The sequence below is a fragment of the Cuculus canorus genome, chromosome Z, assembly GCF_017976375.1.
Source record: "Cuculus canorus isolate bCucCan1 chromosome Z, bCucCan1.pri, whole genome shotgun sequence".
Taxonomy (NCBI): Eukaryota; Metazoa; Chordata; class Aves; order Cuculiformes; family Cuculidae; genus Cuculus; species Cuculus canorus.
Genome location: NC_071441.1, coordinates 35,457,656 through 35,475,068, shown reverse-complemented (window position 1 = coordinate 35,475,068; position 17,413 = coordinate 35,457,656).

The following is a 17,413-nucleotide window of genomic DNA, read 5'->3' as shown; positions in this document are numbered from 1 at the left end:
ACATGTCCTATAACGGCATAACAAGCAAAGCTCCTGTGGTACCACACAGGTCTTTATTTCTGGGTGACCACTTGATAAGGACACCTTCCTTAACACAAGAGCACAGTGTCTGTCTTTTCCTTGACTTAAAATCTACTTAGCCCCTTGAAGATATCCAAATAAAACTCATATTATTTCCCTTAAAACATGCCTTGTGTGTACCACATTCTCTATGAAGGGTACAACATTATCTTGGTTTGTCATGGTTTACCAGGGTTTCACTTCCCTAATCTTTCCTACTATAAATTCTGTAAAATTCTTGGACATCACTGTGCAGCAGAAATCTCCTTTGACATCACTTCATTAATACCTGATAATGTAAAGGAAAACGTACCCTTCCAGAATGCAGCACTAACTTCATCATTCAGGTAATAAACCTGTGACAATAATAGGAGAGAAACATGTGCACAGTTTCCTGGAAAAAGCAGAAGATAATAGCGAATGCTTGAATAGTAATGATTAATTGAAACCCTGTAGTGCGAAATGAGACTTCTGAAACTATGGTTTGTGCCAGTTACCACGTGTAACATGCTTGTTTCTTCTTGGTATATCTGTAAGTGTGAAGTTCTTCTTGCTTCATCAAAAACAACACTGATTGAAGCTCTGTAAAATCTGCAAAATGGGGAAGAAACATTGGGGACCAATGTCTTCACTTTTATCTGCATCAAAGATGCTTGCTTCAAAGTTATTTTGAAAAGACAAAGGGTTAAATTTTAAATAGAACGGGAATGGGAGGTAGTGGATGAGTGTAATGTATTAGAGTCTCTAGTCTTCATACTGTTTGGTTTCTGTGTTGCAATGAATGCAAGATGAGAAACAGGGAGATCTCGCTGTTTGTGTTGTTAATCTGTTAGACTGTTAGCCTCAGAATCTACCCAGAAAAATACTAGGAATAATTATTTGAGAAGCAGAAAAGGGAGAGAAATGGAGGGGAAAGCAAAGTATTTGGGGAGAAATATTAGGTGTAACCAGCATCTATAATAAAAATCAAAGTTATAAATGTCTTTGTGACATTATATCTAGGTGTTGTTTAATGTATCTGCTCCTATAAAGACACGATTCTTATTTGAAAGATTTATAGCATTAACACGATCTTATTAAGTGGGCTAAACTGTTATGCTTTAACTATTCTATCTTCAGTTACAGGAAGCTACGGGGTATTTATGCATATGGAAACAAGATTCTGCATTAATCAGGGCTGCTCAGCTGATTGTCTATCTTGCTAACTGCATCTGTCAGCATAAGACACAGTGTCTACAGTAAATACTGTTAGGTTTCTTCAATAATTCATAGATCTTTTGTCTAAGAGAGTACAGGTAAGTGATGGTAAGTCATTTCTCTAACTATCTGAACTACTTCCAAAAAGCATAACAAGCTTAAACAAAGACTACGGATGAGATCAAGACAATCTGGATACTAGTTTTGCACGAAACTATATAAAACCAAGTTCTGCCGAATTGTCAGATAGGAAGTAATACTCCAGTTTCTTATGCAACAACTCTGTTACATAAAGACGTGTGCCAATGTTTCTAATAAACATAACAGGATAAAAAAATAACAGGATATGAACAGAGTAAAAATGTGAAGAATTTTCTGTTAAAAGGAGAAATATCTAGGAATTGCTTTGAAAGATCAGTAACATTTTGAAATTATATTGTCCAAACTCATCATATTTTTAAAATCTGAAGCACAGAAATCTGTAAACAATAACCAAATTGTTCATGTTTTTTAAAAACACAGACTGCTCCTATGAGGTGAAGTCTGTTATTTCTCAAAACAAATCAGACAGTTGACTATCCTTCTTGCCATCCTGTGCGTCCAAGAAATTGGTACAAGCCCACTGGTCAAAAAAACAAATGACATCTTATTCACCTTCAGAAGCCAGGACTTAATTTAGGCTAAAAATTCTGAGGAAAATATAAAAAAATAATTAGTTAAAGGTAAGGAGTAAAAAGACACGAATTACTGTTTCATCATCTCTTTAATAAAACTAATTCTTCCAGAAAAGGAGAGGTTTGAATTTAGGAAACATATTTAGGCATTCCCTATGATGAGTACTTTCATGCCCAGCGTAGGTGGAAGCAGACTTCATAGACTTCATAGAAGTTCTAGGGCTGGATTGTTGAGAATTAATTTTTGCAAATTCTAGGATCAAAATTGAAAGTAAATTCCAGTATACCTCTGAAAACATATTTAAATATGTGGGCTTTGTTGTTGATTTCAGGAGACTGATGAGAGCAGCAGGCAGATACAGAATCCTCATTGGCCAAGGAACAATCTCAATGGTGCATTGTCTCAGTGTTGTGGTTTATAAAGAACAAGTGTAAAGGGGAATCAGGTTTGTGGTTTTAATTACATACTTCTTTATGATAGATTTTTACTCTTGACCTAGAAAAATGAGTTAATCTTTATGGAAACATGTTTGAAATACGTTGAAATCCCAGTTAAATACATAAATCAATAATAAACATCACCCTTTGGCAATCTTTTTTCTTGGATCACATGGTTTTCATCAAGAAGATCAAGATCTGTCTAGATGTTTGTAACATGCTTTGTGTAAATTGAGGAAAGAACAGAGAGGAAAAAGTTCAGGTATTAAACACTGCTTTCAGATCTTCCTAATGCCTCAACTGTGAGTCTTTTTTGAATAATAGATGCCTGTTCCAGCTGCATGTACAGTTTATCCACATAGAGACATTTAAAATTTAGTGCAGAGATGGCTGCAATTTAAGGCATAATTCTGTCCCTTATTGTGAGTTATAATTTAGTACAACAGTCATTTTTTTTTCCTGACTTACAATTGTATCTAGAAAGGTTGAATGCAGTTGGCTATCTGAATTTGAGACTTCACTTTTTCCTGGCCTATGGTAGTTCGATGTCCTTCTTGATTTGAAGTATGAGGCAACAGTGTCATTGCATCGGTCTTCTTGTCATAAAAAGTTTCTGGATATTCAAGCTTTTTTCAGTAGCCAGAATTACATAAAAATTGAAACTTCAGAACTTAAAATTACCTTGACCTTTTAAAGCTAGAATAAATTCAGTGATGTCCTATTTCACTTTTGTCTTATCCTTAACTTCCTTAAAGCTCTGATGGTTGCTGACTGTTGGCCTGAATTCAGCAGGTACTTTATCCAAACACTGGATCAGGAAAATGCTTGCAAGAGGATTAAGGCTCAAATTATTGTTAATAGCATGCCGGCTGCTACAACAATTGCTCCAGATGCTGTCATGATCATTTAAACAAAGAATGACTATGAGGTCCATCTTCTCTTTCTCCTTTGCTGTTCCTCTCTTCTATCCTCCAGCAAATAAATAAATATAAGAAAAAAGTATAATCCCAGAGAGAAAGTTCTTCGATTCTATTTCTCAACCCTGGTTATAGTCTTGTATTTTCTCCTTTTGGATGCACCATTATCAAATTTGCTGATGGTACCAAATTGAGAGGTGCCGTTGTCTCTTTTGAGGAGAGAGAGGCCTTGCAGGGCGGCCCAGATAGACTGGAACATTGGGCAATCATTAATGGTATGAAACTTAACAAGAACAAATGCTGGCTTCTGCACCTGAGATGGAGTAATGCAAGGCAAAGGCATGAATTGGGAGAGAAGTAGCTGAAAAGCAGCCCCTCAGAAAGGGTCCTGGGGGTGCTGGATGGTAGGAGGCTCAATAAGCATCAGTAGCACGCCCTGGCAGCCAAGAAAGCAAACCACATCCTGAGGTTCATCAAACACCACATAACCAGCCAGTCAAAAAAGGTGATTATCCCACTGGTTTTAGTGTTGGTGCGGCCTCACCTTGACTACTGTGTGTGGGTCTGGGCTCTACATTTTAAGAAGTGTGTGAAGGTCCTTGAATACATACAGAGGAGGGTGACAAAGCTGGAAGGAATGTACTAGGAGAAGTGGCTAAGGATGCTCTGGTTTGCCTAGTTTGGAGAAAAGGAGGCTGAGAAGCAACCTCATTGCTCCCTGCAGCTTACTGAGGAGAGGAAGAGGAGAGGGAAGTGCTGATCTCTTCTCCCTGGGATCCAGTGACAGGACGCATGGGAATAGTTCAAAGCTGCATAATGAAAGGTTCAGTCTTGGCATTAGGAAACATGTCTTTATGAAGAAGGTGGTGAGACACTGTAACATGCTCGCTAGAAAGATGGTCAATGTCTCATCCTTGTCATGCCTTAAAAAAAGGCATTTAGACAATGCCCTTAATAACGATAATTAAATTCTAGTCAACCCTGAAGTGGCTGGCAGTTACACTAGATGACCACTGCAACTGGAAGTTCTGTTCTGTTCTGTTCTGTTCTAATTAATCAGTAATAATCCATTACTTGTAAAATTGTTTCAAAATTCCTTATATTTCCTTACTATCCTTTTTTAGACTTAAAGCTAATAAAACTTATGAGCATGGAAGAAAGACTACCTTTTGTAGATGTAGATATATCCTGCGTTCTCAAATATTAATGAGTTAATGAGTATTAATGAGCCCTGATGGTCTCTTAAAAAACTTAGGAATATTCTAGACATCTCGGAATTTGCATGAAAACAGTAGCTATACTTACAGTAAGACAGGCAGTATCAGAGAATGGAAAATGCATAAATACTAATCAACTAATTTTACAGTTTTATCTTTCTGAAACCCTGTCAGAGCAGCTATAGAAACACTAATAGGAATAGTGGTATTTCAAGCATTTTCAAGTATTCCTGGAAAACTTTGATGAAGCTGTGATCTTGGGTGGGATGCAGCGCAATTCCTGTTCTAAAAGATGACCTGAAAGCACATGATCCTCTATATTAAAGGCTAAGATGTTTTTGGTTTTCCTTACTTCTTTCCCTAATATTGATCAGAGCTGTTCAAAAACCTGAATTGTCAGAATGAAGGCTCTTCATTGTGATCTCAAATGTTTGTTACCATCTATAAATAAGTTGTGATTATATATCTTCAATCACAAACTCATTTTGCAGAGGACCCCTGGCTTTAGAAATCAATAGCTTGTATCCTCATCTAGTATTTGCTTTTGCTTCTTGTTTGCTTTGGCAGTCTTGCTGTGTGCCTTAATTGTCTCTAACCATTTATGTGAACAGTTTTTCATTTCCTTAGGTCCTTTCTCTGGTTCTTGCTACTAGAAAATATAAATGCTTTATAAACATACATACAGCCTGGATTCTTAGGATGAGTCCACCTCTCTTCCCCAGAGTATAGTTCCTTTCCATAATTGCCTATAATGCTCCATCTCTCTGTTCTGTGTCATCAATGAGACAAGGGCTGTCCACACCATCCCTAAGTCTGTTAGTTCCAAACTTTGTCCTTGACTGTAGATTTTTACACAGTTTTGTGTGTGATAAACACAAAATTCTCTAATCCAATTTTACAGAAAGCAAAGAATGTTACACTTTTTGTTCATTTATTTTCCTTTACCCATTTGGGTCAGTCAGAAATTTGGGGGCACTTACAAAGAAGTTCATATGAAGGGTCTCAAAATATATTGTTATGTTCATATTACCTTGTTTACAATCGGTAGACAAATTTACTCCAAGGGTGTTTATTTATTAGATATGGTTCTTTGTATGGCTTGGCCAAGAATAGAGTGGGAGCAATACAGTGCAGCTTGATTTCTGTTTAGTTCTGTTTTTCCTCCCTATTCCTTAAGATATTTCTCCTGTGGAAATCTTATGCTTGCAGCTATTTTCATGTCTGATGTACCTGTAAAAAGAAGGTTAAAAGAAGTTCCGATGCAGGTACGTAAGATTCTTTGAAGAAGGGTGAAAATGTTTTTAAACACTCAGAAAACACCTTAAATTTCAAGTTATGCAAAGATTTATAGTACAAACAATAAGAACTTGCTTCTTCTGTATTTATTTTCCTGATTTGATTTTTGTCCTTGGATTTGACATATAAACTTGATGCATAGCCACCATTAAAAAGTAACCATTTGTTTCACTTTAGATCTGATCCTGCATGTAAATTTGTGTCTCTAGGGCATCTGTTTGCTTATATTCATGCTTCCTTTCTTTTCCGCTCCTGCAGTCCTTCAGGGACAACCTTCATCTGAAACTGAAAACTCAGTCCTATAGAGCTGTCTCCTTCTTTATTTTAGCTTATCTTCTGATCAGAATACAAATTTAATGTGGAGCTCCCTAGAGTCCCAGTGGTGCCAGTTAGCTAGTGTGTATCTGCATATTTATTTTTCCTTCTGGATAAACTTCAATGACAAGACACCACTAAAAATATACTGTCATCTCTGAAATATTGGAACGGTAGTATGAATTTAAGTTCATACAATTTTGCTCAAATATCCACCTGTTATTAAAAAACACTGTCTTCATACTCTGCCAGAAGTGCTATTAAAATGTTGATATTTGTTACAGCTAGCTGGTGTAGCAGTGCAGATATTGCTTTCTCACTGCTATGCTTTTGATAGGTATTTTGGAGCAGCTATGGGTATCTCAAAATAATGAGGTATCTGGTGAGAGTGAGCAGAAGAGTGGGTTAGAAAAATGTTAATTTGTGTGTTCCTCATTCTGATTGCGTACTTTTCCCTTTGAACAGGCTGTGATGGATTTCCTTCTGCCAGCTGAGGTAGAATCCTTTATCAATAGACAAGTGCCCTGAATTTAAAAAATAAAATCCAGTTTCCCATCCTAGCTTGAAAATCAAGTCCTCACCCCCTAGATATTTTCCTGTTGCTATCCTCACTCACCCTTCTCAGCAAGATGGTGTCACGATTTAAGTTAAAAGTGTCCGAGTGACTTCAGTGGAAGAGCTTACAAGTTTGCTTAACTCTTTCTCCAACAATCTCATAAGAATAAAAATAAACTGTTCAGCTTGTCAAGTTACAGTAAACAGTGAGCAATCATGCAAGGACAATAAATCTTATCCAGCTTTCTCAACACCTCTGCACTTGGGCTCTTGTTAGCAATCTCGCAAAGACAATCTTGTCTAACTTGCTGAGTTTAAAACAGAAACTCCTGTTAAATCCTTCTTGAGAGCTAGTAAGATTCCTGAGGCTAATATATGTGCAAACAATTCAATTTTATTATAGCCATTCTATTTTATCTGTATATGACTAAATAAGGGTTCAAGAGTGACAAGTGATAACATACTGTCTGCAAAAATACATTAAACAACAATATATAGCCAAACACTCAATCACAGGTGGGAACAATATGCAGGTAAGAAATACGTACTTAAAGTCATAGGATAGAGAGATACTAAAAATTAGCTTGATGTTAGGATATACCTTTAGCATGAATAATACAGAGGTGTTACCCGAAATGGCTTCGTATTTGGGGTGGGGAAGTGAAATGAGGTCCAACACATGAGCTGGTGCTAAAATGTTTCAATGACATCTTCGCACAAAAACTTCCCCGCTGTTTCTCTTTTTTTTATAGTAACTTGCACCTTTAGGGTGAACTTTTAGGTGAAGCTTGAGTAAAGTCACTACATAAAATCCTGCTGACTGGTGAAGAAAGAATTCTTGCTTCACATGCCAAAACTTCACTACGCGTGCCCAATAAGAGTGGTTATGGGAGTCGTTTGCCTCAGAAGTGAGGAGGAGGCAGATAGCCTTTGCTGTGGAGGTGTGTTTTAGTATTACAATTTATTTATAAAATTGGCCAAAAGCAAAGGAACACCACTAGTTCTTGATAGTCATTTTTAGGCTAGAGTTGCAGTACTGTGTATGTTCTGAGTTAATCCTTCACTTACCTAGAAGTTCAAAGACAAAAGTATCTGAAAAAATGAGCTAGATTTCCCCCTGTTTGCAGTAGCACTAGTCTTATCTAGAGCACTGAAAATGGCTGGAGTCTTCCTAAGAGCAGGTTAAATCTGACTTGTGTTATTTAGCATTCCTTGATATGGGCAGCCATTGGGATTTCATACTGGTAAAAAGCTGTGCCATAAATCATGGCTGTCTTTAGACAAAAATAAGCATATTCAGCTCAATGATTGGGGTAGTTTTCATAAACAAGGGCACAGTTCCTGAAAGTTTGGTGTCCTGGAGGAGTTGCTGAACTTCAGTATCCAAGGTCAGCTATAGTGTTGCAATGCAGGCTTGATTGACTTTGACTATTGTGAACTGTTTTCTCCAGGTATATTGCAGTTGTTTCTCCATCTATAAAATACTGAGGTTTTTTTGGTTTTGGGTTTTTTTTGTTTTGTTTTTGTTTGCTATGTTTTTTTCACCTTTTGTAATTCTGGAGAAATAAGAGGAAAATAGAATATTCAACATGAAGAGAAAAAGTGGTATTTGCCGCAGTAAGTTTTACAGGAGCTGCTGGTATGGGCAGGAAGATTCAGGAGTGAGAAAATACCTGCGAGGCATTCTCGGTCCTCATTGCAGGATGTTTTATGTGGAGTCAGCACATTCACAGTGAACGAGTGAGGTCAAATTGTTCCTGTGAGGTCAAATTCAATCTCAGCAGTAATCTCGTGCAAGGCTATGTGCAGTGGATCTTCTACAGTATGCTTAAAAATGCATACCACATAGGAGAATATTGTTTTTCTTTTGCTCTTTCATTTTTAGCAACAGACAACTGTTATCTAACAAAGAGAGTCAAAGTAAACAGGAAATGAGTTGTAGCCATATACATGAGGGAACTATTATAGATTTTATTCCCTTGTCTGCAGAGAAGGATGTTCTTCTAGAAGGTAACTCCTAATGATATCCCAATTTAGGCTCTCTGCACCAATTCCAGGGAGAGATTTGCTTCTTTTAAACTTAGTCTCCCAGCCTAAACCTAATTTAGATTCTCACATCAGCCTGTACACGCTGAATTGCAAATATTCACTCACAGTGACAGCTTGAAGTGAAATTGGCTAAGAATTACACTGCAGTTCAGGGACACATGAGAACAATAAAAAAAAAAAAAAAATATCAAATCTCTTCAATACTCCAACCACTCCAAAATGCAGAAAATCAAACTACACACTTGATGCTTTTATTTGTCTTGTCAGAGGAAAACTAAGGATTATATAAGTGCACTGGGATCGACAGTCCTCATTCCTGCTGGTTATGTGAGGTCTCTGTACTCTCAGGTACTCTCAACAGCCTGTGTTGACAGTTTTGCAGCCTTACAATCAGGCCTGAACATCTGACTGCAAAGAGTTAACTGAAAAATCCGGTGTTTTGCAGAACTTCCTTCAGTAAACTTAGAAAATCTTTTTTTTTTTTCTTTTTTGCAGTGGTGGGGTGAAGGAAAGAGAGAACTGCGGCAGAGCTTTTACACTGAGGAAAAATGAAGCCAGACTGATGTGCAAAGCTCTCTTAGGTCCATTAAGTCAGTGATACTTGAATGAGGTTCAGCAGTTCTAAGAGCTTGTTCCCTCGGTAGTATACCAATTTGTCTTGAGCTGTGGGGTTTTTTTTTTCTACTCAATCCTTTTTTATGCACTGCTTTCTACCACAGTGGAGTGAGTTTTGAAGTATTCAGTAAACTACACCTGCTCACTTCCGACAAAGGACACTGCAACTTCACAAGATGAAGGTTCCATCAGCCCCATGCAAATGCAGTCCAGACCTGCAGTTACGACATGAAGTGGTTTCTCTGGCCTTCCTAGTAGCACACCAGAAACTTTGCCAGTACGTACAGTCCTCTGTTGCTTGATGCATGTCTCTAATAGGAACCTGATTCCAGTATGTACTGGATAGCTATTGTAATGTTGCTCTTTAAAATGATACCAATACCTTCCTATTACTCCAACTGTGACTGAAGCTAGCATCAAAGAAGAGTATTTTCACATACAGCAGCCTTGTCTCTAGCTAAAGGTCTTTTACCATCTGGGTCACCATAGATGACTTTGCCTTGAGACTCTTTATGCACACACTTCTTTTCACCTGCTTTGGCAACCATCCTGCATTAATTATAGAGTAGAAGGAAAGACTCCACCAATAGAGACCTGCAAATACTCTACCAATTTTTGTCTCTCTGAAATGAGTGGGAATTTTGCTGCTGACCTGTGGGGTGTTCATATGGCCTACATTTGGAAAACTAGTTTGTATAACAACAGCAGCTCAGATAGAAATACGAGGGTAACGAACAGAGTAGTGTAATGAGTTCACACACATTGAAGAAATGTTTGCACCAAATTGATAATGTTTGACATGTTAACTTTTGACTGAATTAAACAGCACCTGGAGAATTACCAGGAGTCCCCTGAAGCAAAGAAAGAGTCAACCTAGACCCAAGTCTATGAGAAGAGTGAGAGGTTGCAGATGGACATTGGCAAGCTGACAGTCAGTCAAATTCATTCAGTTCTGGAGTCCTCATTACAGGAAGGACATGGATCTATTACAGCCAGTCCAGAGGAGGGCCATGAAGATGATCAGAGGGCTGGAGAACATCCCATATGCGGACAGGCTGAGAGAGTTGGGTTTGTTTAGCCTAGAGAGGAGAAGGCTCCAAGGACACCATATAGCAGCCTTTGAGTGCTTAAATGGTGCCTACAGGAAAGATGGGGAGGGATTGTTTATAAGGGAGTGCAGGGATAGGACAAAAGGTAACAATTTTAAGCTGGAAAAAGGTAGATATAGATTAGACATTAGGAAGAATTTTTTTACTGTGAGGGTGGTAAGGTAGTCACCTGGCTGGGAATAATATAGAAGAGATACTAACTCACACAGGAGGCAATTCTGGAACTTTCTTTGAAGTAGATACAAACGTGGATGTGTTCTTTAAAGACATAGAGCATTTCTGAGAAACAAGGAATTAATATTGCTTTTCTGGAGCGCCACAATGAACCCCGTGAAGCCCTGCTGAGTAATGAATTGTAAAATTGGCACAAGGCCTCTGACTATAGTCATGCTTCTGAAAATATATAGAAATGTAATGTTTTTTCTTTATCATGTGTTCCTCAAGACAGCAAAACACTGTGTCCCAGGAATATAATTTGAATAGGCATTGAAGGGATTTTAAAAATGTCTGTGTGCCATAGTAATGTGCTTGGCAACACAACAAGAGATGATAATAGTCTTTCATCTATCAGTTTTTATTTCAGGGTTCTTAGCTAGTAGCATTAGCCTCACTTCTCTTGCTGGTCAGAATTTTCTCTTACAGGATTTTAATTTTATCTTTAATTTTAATTTTGTCTACACACCAAAAATAATACATCAGCCCAAATCCAAACAAATTCTTGGGTTGATTTATTTATTTATTTGTTTATTCATTTATTTGTTTATTCATTTATTTATTTTAGTTTTTCAAATTTCAGTATTACAGGTTGGAAATAAAAGTTAAGTGATAACACTGAAAAATAATTTCTGGGGTATTTCTGTTGTGTTCTGACTTTAGAACTCTAGAGATAATTTTAATATTAATGGTATTAATAGAATAAAATACAACAAAATATAATTCTACATGACTTGGTGAACCTATGTTAGAATGCTACATTTTATGTCTGCAAATAGATATAAATCAAATCGTATATGTATTCAAGTGGATTCTACGGTACTCAGGAGTTTTATCCTGCAGTTTTCTAGAGAATTTTTTCAGAGAGAGTTTTAGTTCCTTGATATGGAACTAAGTCCAGACTTCTATTGTTTTATACCTTGACATCAAAGGTGGAACTCTTGTTAGAAAATTGTATCATATCTTTAGGCATCCACCTTAAAGCAAATGAAAAGTTTATTCCTACATTGTGTCTTTTTAAAGAATTCTGCTATGGGGGTGGGTAGTACACAAAGAAAGAAACTCTCACATTTTTTAAACTATCTTGATGCAGACATGCAGTAAATGTCTATGTTGTCTTCTTGTCTTCACTGAAAAACCCTCTACAAATCAATTTGCTTTCTGACAGAAGATCTATTACTATGTAATATATTACTTTGATAAATGGTAGGCAAGTGAAAGACATTCTGTCTACTTTGAAATTTAGCACCACTGATTACAAATTTTTAATGGTATGTTTTTGTGATTTAATAGCCTCCATAAAGTGAGATTCTTTATAGTAATAAAGTTTTTTATCTGATCCTGCAGGCATCAAAAACTGCTGGTCAAGAAAAAGAACTTTATTTGGATTATTTAATCTTTTTGTTTCCTTCTTTTCTTTTCTGCTTAAGATTTAAATTTAGGTCTGGCTTTATGATGCAATTTTAGAAACACATGTTGTGGTCTAGTAACGAATCACAGCACACTTAAAAGACATTTATTTATAAACTATTGCAAATATTGAAGCACAACCCAAATTCACTCCTATAGCCATTATGATTCAGTTGATGGGATCCTGTGACCAAAATAAACTTCCTGAATTCTGTGTTGCCTCATGCTTGTTCTTGTTATCACCCTTAAAATAAGAGAATGTATAACATGAGAAGTCCTTGTGCTCTATGTACTCAATCATGGTGGGGTTTTTTGGTTTTTTTGGTTTTTTTTTTTTTTTCAGTGATAGAGACTAGTGCAAGTTGCCAAATTAATGTAGAAGGCTGCTAGTAATTTAGTTTACTCTTCATAAACTGTTAAAAAACTGATTATTACATCCAACAGTTAATCAAATGGCTGAGTGATATTTCCATAAGCCTGGAAAGTATTTCATAATTACCTCAGAAGAGATTTTATATGCTGCACATGCCTCCAGCACAATAGACTGTGTCATCGCCTTTTCAAATTAAATGCTAAGTCCTCCTTTGATTTCAATGGCAAAATAACATCTTTTTTAGCCAGCTGACTAAGCTTAGCAGTTTGACTGCAAAAGAAGTTCCATGTAGGATATTTCAAAGACTTGCTACAGATGCATGACAATCTCTGGTTTATATTTCTGCAGTTTAAATGCACAAAAAATAAATTAAGAATTTGATGTATTGCCTTTGCTTTGGAGAAAATTTGTCTGTTACAGTAATAAATTTTTAATTACCCTTTTGGCACTGTAATAACATGGTGATTAGTATTTCTGACAGAAACCTGGAAGACAATTATGCAACATGAATTATTCAGAAAAGTGAAATTACTGCTTGGGAAACAAGTGAAAGGTCCAGGGTTTCCTCACCTGAAGGAAGGTTGCAGGAAGCTTTTGGCTAGTCCATCCCATGACTGAGCTGTTGTACACTGTCTGAATCATGAATAATAGAACTTCTCTAAACAGTTCAAGTGTTTTGAAAATTTCTGTAGCTCTGACGTAGCTTTGTTGCTTTATGCAGTAGAAGCTGCTATTTATCCAACCGTCTAGAAGATTATCACAGAATCACAGAATCACCAGGTTGGAAAGGACCCACTGGATCATCGAGTCTAACCATTCCTAACACTCCCTAAACCATGTCCCTAAGCACTTCATCCACTCTTTCCTTAAACACCTCCAGGGAAGGCGACTCGACCACCTCCCTGGGCAGCCTGTTCCAGTGCCCAATGACTCTTTCTGTGATTGTGATTTTCTTTTGATTATGTATCAAAACAAGAGGAAAGATTCTTAAATCTTGCTTAAAATTTTCCTTGTGATGTATGTTCCAATTGCCTGCCAAAAATAAGTTGGCAAATTCAGTCCCTTTAGAGTATGTTTCTTCTTAATTATTTTCTTCTCTGTAGGGCAAAACTGTAATTTTGTTAGTGAATTTTTCTTCCACAAAGCAGGTAACTTCTTGCCCTCTCGAGAATTGTTCTAATGAATTAGTCTTATGCTATCTTTACTTCAATAAAAGGTGATGCACATATGCAGTCACCACCACCTTCACTGATGCCTTGTATAGTGTTTAAGAATAGGGTTTTCTCCTTTTATAATAGTAGTAAGGTGTTGTGTCTGCCTGTAAAAGTAGAAGCATAATAAGTTTTAATTATAGAGCCATAATAGAAACAACTATGAATCAACAAAAGTGCCAGTAATCTAAAATCTTCATTAATATCAACTTTTCTCAACTATTGGTTCCAATGAACTAAGGTGTTATGGACCTAGAAACAGAGATGCGCATTTTGGATTTACAAAAGCTCCTGTGTAGTATATATCCAGATAACGGGTACTGGGATGCAAACAACGAAATGGTGATTTTCTAACTGATATTTTAAAATTTTCTAAAACTGATATTTTCTAAACTGATTTTCTAAACTAATATTTTACAGAAGTTTTTAGAATCAGCACATATGATTATGTATCAGAAAATGACACATATCAATGATGTCTTTTAAACTTATTTGCTGTGTATGCTCATGTTTCACCTGTATGGTGTCAAAGGAAATGTCAAGGTAACATGTGCTTTACTTCCCTAAATCTCCTGTCTACCCCAAAGGAAAAGACTACCCTTATTTCTTGAGCATGTTGATTTCTTTACACCTGTCAAAGAATGTATTGAATCATGGAGATTCCAAGTTAATGTTAAGCTATTTTTTTTCCTTCAGATTTTGTGAAAGTTTAGGGTGCTTAACCAATATACGCTGAAATGCATGGAGCGCTATAGTAGCATTACTCAAGTCCTAACACAATGCAGTTTCATGTTGACAGTAGAGCAGCAATAGCCAGGAAAAAGATTCAAACAGTATTTGCACTTACGAGATGTATCAATGTTTTGAGCATCTGAAGTGGAGAAAGACCCAAGATACAAGGCTTGGTTTCAGATTTAAAGTGCTCCTGCCTAGCTTTCTTCAAGTTTTGGACATACAGAGGAGTTCTTATTCCTTTCTTTTAACAGAGAAGAGAGTTAGTGGGTCAGTTCAGTTGTATTTGTTGCCACTGTAAGGATTCCTAACTTATTCCTAGTTTATCTAACAGACTACATCCCCACTCAGCAGTCTTTCATTTTGCATTTATGGGTTATGTCCTTGAAAATAACTTCATTTACATTGTTTTTACATGTTGAACACCGCTGAAAATAGAGCAACTGAACACTACTGAAAACTACAGTATACTATTGTGCTCGTTGTAACATTTATTGTGAGAAGACTGTAATGTATCTGGAAAAAATAAAGAAGGTGCAGACGACTCCTACAACAAAGAACTCCTCAGGAAAGAAAAATGTATGTTGCTAATACGTATGGTAAATGACACGTACCCATTGGAAAAAAGCTTTGGCCAAATACATTTATATCAAAGAAAATCTTGACTTAGTTTTAAATTCTGTCACTGTTAAATATTCTAGCTTCCTGATATAGAACTGAGGTTTATTAGTAGCCTTGATAATGTGCACTACTAATCCATTAACTAGATGTGAGAGGCATGATTTTACGTGGCTATTACACTGTAAAATCAGTTCTCAACTTTATTCTCAGTCTATTCCTAATTATGGGAATGTTTGAAGGCGTTTAGGGGTCTGCAGTCTGACTTGCAGAAAAAGTGGAAAGAGGTTAACTCTATTTAGCCCAAACAAGCTGAAGTCCTTGACTGAATATTTGATTTAAATGTTCCTGTTGTTTAAATGATGCAACGTAATGTGCAAATTGCTTAGAATCGGGCTGGATATTAAAAGCAGACTATTACTACTAATGGATGAAGTTAGATATCCAGAAGAAATTTGTTTAAAACTTTTCTGGAAAAGACATTTGAGATCATCAACTCCAATCATACCTGTCCCCTACTAAATCATATCCCTAAGCACTTCCTTTACCCATCTTTTAAATACCTCCAGGGACGGTGACTCAACCACCTCCCTGGGCAGCCTCTGCCAGTGCTTGATAACCCATTCGGTAAAGAAATTTTTCATAATGTCCAGTCTGGCAACACTGTTTCTGATACAGGCCAAGGTGCTATTCCAGAGCACAAACTTTCCACTCTGTTGAATGTAGAAAAATAATCTGAATCAGAAGTGCATGTCTTCCCAGCTGTTGGACTGTATGCTTTTAATGACGATATGTGTAAGCAATCCTGTATGCACTACAGGCCATAGTCATGCAAAGCTAATTCTGTTTTAATATAAACCTCTTACTCTAAGGACAAATAGCGTAATGTGAATTCATAAGCCAACACACTCCCTGCTAGTATATAAATTTTTCTAGTTCAGAAGACAATTGCTTTTAAATTGGTCCAGTAGTTCTGTCTTAACACTGTGTCTATTATTAAATTAAGTCCAGATGTCAGATTACTGACATTAGAAAATACCAGTTTCTCCCAATTTCCTGCCACTTCCTTATAAGGAACCTTGCACCCACATAGAGACTTAAATTGTCAGTGTGATATTTCCCACCCAGGTGATACTATTCGAGAGCATAGCAATCCATGGCATTATTACTTTAGACTTCTAGTGTGTCTTATTGATCCAGAGTCTGTGTTCAATGTTTCTGGAAACCAGCATGCAGCAGTTGGAGACTGCACACTGTTGAAGTGTTTATTTATTGTTAATATCTTCTGCTCTTTTCCACTAAAGTAAAGTGTAATGGTGTGATGCTGATCCTCAATTCTCAGGCACTCATTTAATAATCAAACTAAATGTCAAACAGGCACTATAATGTTTGTCCTACCTGTCAAATCTCATTTTGTTTCAACCAGTCACCCTAAGAGTGGTATAATTGTTCCTAAATTCCAAGGATATAAAACAGAATTTAAGCTCCTTAGAAATAATTTCCTTCCTAGAATGAATGGGTATTACTGTCATTGGTTACTACATGTAACCAGATCTTTAAATTAATCTGTAAGGAATATAAATGAACTTTAATTAAATAAAAGTAGATTTTTTTTCTTATTCAGTGTCGGTGCCATCAGTTCTCAAAAGCCTAAATCTGACATAAGCTGTGTTGGTCAGGCTACACAAAAAATATCTTTAGAGTATGGTTTGTTTGAAGTTCACTGTATGTGAATTTATTCAAGCTCTATTTCCTATACAACCTAGGAGGTAAATAATTCCTCCCTAAATAAACTGGCTTAACCTTTGCTGAGCATAAAGGACAAGTTGAAGCAGTGAAGTTTCAGGGTGAAAAACTTTTACTACTTGTCCTGAAATACATTTATTTAGATATTCACACTTGTAATATACATAGAATAAATTTTGTTAAAGTGGTGAAGGTTATGAAGTATGCATATTTTAATCTGAGGGAGTTCTTATAAGAAAAAAGAGAAAAATAAAAAGTATAAAATAAAAATAATGTTTTTCTACATACAACAGGACTGGGAAGTTTGTCCTGGGGAATAGCATCTTGGCCTGTGTCAGAAACAGCGTGGCCAGCAGGACCAGCGCAGTGATTGTGCCGCTGTCCTTGGCATTGGTGAGGCTGCATTTTGAATACCAATGTTCAGTTTTGAGCCTGTCATTACATGGAAGACACTGAGGTCCTGGAGCATGTCCAGAGAAGGGCAATGAAAAAATATAAGAAAGAATCTGTGAACCCAGGCAGAAAATCTACTCCATTTCCTCCTTAATTTAGTCTTTGGACAAACATTCTGTTCTTATATAAATTTGTACAATGTCCTGTACAGTTGTTGCTCCTGGGCGTGGCTGTAATTTAAACAGCATATTGACCTGTAAGTCTTTTTTATTAAC